Raw genomic sequence first — 3,612 nt, forward strand, 5'->3', positions numbered from 1 at the left:
GCAGTGTGGCACTGACACAGAACTATGGACTTGGAAGCTCAAGCTCTTGGTTATTTTCCAGACCTAATGGCTGGACTCAGAGCAAGCTGCACATCCCCAGTAGATCCAGCCAGCATTTTATCAGAAGTGCACTGAAAACTTTGTGGTGGAACATTTTGGGGTTTATGAGTATTATTTTTTAATAAAACCCTTTTACATTGCAAGTTTCTCATTACTCTCAACTGTTGAATTTTCACAATCACCTTTTGTCATATTCACATATTTTGTTCCAACATATTTGATTCATTTGACTTTGACAGTATTTGGAAACTGTCTAAAAATTCATTTGCAAGGAAAAATTACAAGAAAAAACTAGAAGTAACCTTCACAAATATTCTTTTTTTGAAGCCTGAGTTGATAAAATTATGTATGTTAATAACACTCTGCTTCAGCATCACATCACTTCACAGTGATTTTATTATTAAAATATACTATTTCTCTCCTCATTTTTCTTGTTTTCTTTCTGTCTTTAGACAATTGCTTTTCCAGAACAATGAACATTTTCATGAATTCTGTTCATCTAGCATATGGGGGGGATACTGTAATAATAGCATAATATATTATTAATATAATAAACAATTTAAAACAGTTTCTATTTTATATTTGTGTGGTAACATTTAACATATTTTATGGACAAAAATATAGTATAATAATCATTGTACTGAAATATCAGTTTTTCTTGAGCTTGAGAATGTGTAATCTAAACAGAGGACTTCTAAAAACCACGTAGGTATTCATTTACTCATTGGATTCTGATTCAGCACTTACCTAAATTCCTGTGCAGTAAAGCATTTAATCTTAGATTAACTTATTGTTTAAATTTTTTTTTTTTTTCAAGAAAACACTTAAACTAAATGTATCCATTATCAAATGGAATTGTAACTCCACATTAATCAGGACAGTCAACTGGGTTTCAAAAGAACCATGAAAGTCCTTTGGGCCATGTCTCCACCTAGAAATTGTACTGTTCCAATTATGTTCTTAATTGAGGATAAAGATATATTGACAATGAAGTGTTTATAGGAGAGCAGTTCATTACTTTAAGAGAAGCAGAACACTGTATCTGCTCTTTTCAGCTGCATTTTCCCTACAGGTTTTAGCTATATAGTTATGCTGACAAAAGTCATACCTCAGACCAAAATGCTAAATAGTCCACACTGAAAATGGCAAAGAAATGAATAACCTTATCTGTCAAAGACATCCTGAGTTTGTGAAAATAGAGCTGGATGGAAAAATACTTGCTGTGCCTGAAAAAGTGATCCTACTACTTAGTTAAACAAAGGGTTCCTGACTGATTAAGCTTTTTACAGGGGGTAAAGACAAATCCAGCATATCACTGTAACAAGATAAAATACATATGAGGATAGTAAAGTCTGAAGTAAGACACTAAAAGAGGTTGCAGATTTATAACTTAATCTATAATGTCAATTTCTTTCATGCCTTGGTTTCTGTTTTCATTCACATATTGCAAATGGCATGAACAGTAGACAGTAATTAAAGAGATGGGACAGGTAGGAAGCAGCACAGTAACACAGCAGCCTCAGATGATAAAGCTGTTTTCCTGCAGCAGGTGAAAACAAGGGCATCAGCTAAAACCCAACAAAGCACAGAGAATGCCTCTAACAGCATGTCTGCTGCAAAAGGTAGTGGATTGGATTAATATTATGTTTGAGAATTTCTTTTTTACAGTTGAAATTTTCAAGTAACATACCTTGATGTTAAAGTGATTTACAAAGAGAAAATAATAATTTTTCTAATTCTCATGAGGCTCTGGAACTGAGAGGAATTTCCAGTGCTATATCTTTAGCACTGGTTTACTTAAAGGACTCTCTGGATGTTTTATAGTAAGCTTTTTATTTCTATTTGATTACTGTAATCAGTGGCTGATTAAACAATATGAGAGAATAGGAAATAAGGAAACATAAAGTCTTCAGCAAAGAATTTTTTCACCTAGGAAGTCTTTATGGGGCATTAGAATTTACAATTCTAATAGTAGAAACTGAGTTTTAAGTAGGCAGAAAAGAGTCCCCATCACTTCAGATTATCAGCTTAATTTTTCCTAATTTGTTAACGTTCTATACCAGTGTCTGCTTACTGGTACCATATTTTTTCTAATTTTTTTAATAATTCTTAAATTTCTATTAGTATTTTATTCCTAAAAAATAAACCAACAAGGTAGAGAACCCAGGTATTTAGAGGTATCCTTTTACTCTTTTTTTTTTTTTTCCAAGAAGAAGAAGTGCTGAAATATTTTTTCTGTTATGACTTAAGAAGAATATTGCAGGTTTCGGTTTGTTTTCTTTTTTTTTCTTGGCTTCCCAAAATGTCCTGGGAATCTTTGTAATTAAGACTTTAAAGGTGTTATGGAATAGAATTTAAGGTAAACATATTTCATTTGATCCAAAAGCAGATCAGTATGAGGGAGATGTCCCCAGAGGATTAGTCAAGAGATTTATCAATTCCTAATGGATTAATGTTCTTTTATCTGACAGGGAATATTCAAATATATAAACCTATAATAATATAACATAAACCTATGCCTACAGGCATATAGGCAAAGCCACATTCATGGCTCTTAGTAGTGGCTCTGTGGTTTCTATGAGGAATTTGAAAAGACTGAATGTGCCATTACTGTTACCCAAACTTTAATCTAATCCCTAAACATGAAGTGTAGGATAACTTTTAAAATGACCTATCATTTAGAAACTAAAAATCATATTGGGAAAGAGTTTTGTAATCATGTGAGTGAGAGATGTTGTACTTTTAACAGATGAATATCTGGAAGATGTTTCTGTTTTCATTGGAAATTGCTGAAAATTTAATTCTCTAAGGTTAGGTGAAGTATTGATCATTTCAGCCCCTCAATTCTTCCCTGGTCTGATCTTGCAAAAATACTTTCGTTTTGTATTATACTACAGAAACTGATAATACTGACAGAGCTGGCAGCCTTAAACCTTAAGCCACCTTATTTTTCTACATTCAGTTGCGTAGGTCAGAACTGTGTTTGTCTGTTCTCTAAAAAAAAAAAAGATATTAAAAAAGGTCAGTGCCAGAAACTGAGCACTCATGCAATGCTTTGCTAACAACTTGATGCCAGTAAGTAGCCAGTGGGACTGGTGACACACTTCCTCTCTGAGTACTGACAATAAAGAATGTGAATAGTACATTGCATAACCTGAAGATTTGCATTCCAAAAAATAGAGCAAGAGTTGAAATTATCTACAAACTGAAATCCAAACACCCAGAGCTCATGAAATCAGCTATTCTCAGAGGCCACTACAGTTTGAAAAAAAATTGCAAGTCTTGCTGTCCTGCTCACTTTCCCAAAATGTGACAAGCAAAGACAGCTTTGTATGGAGCTCTACCATCACATTCTCAACTGGCTAAGCACTGTTACAGAAATGAACATAGGCAGATATGTTCTGTGCATCTTTAAATATATCTCAACATATAGATTTATAATTTGATGTGATAAAATCCCATTAGGGGAAATAAATACTACAGAAAAGTTTTCAGATTCCATTCTTAACTATCCATAATACACATAGGAATCTGTGAATGCTGAATTCATTT

This window comes from Passer domesticus, chromosome 3, assembly GCF_036417665.1.
Source record: "Passer domesticus isolate bPasDom1 chromosome 3, bPasDom1.hap1, whole genome shotgun sequence".
Lineage (NCBI taxonomy): Eukaryota > Metazoa > Chordata > Aves > Passeriformes > Passeridae > Passer > Passer domesticus.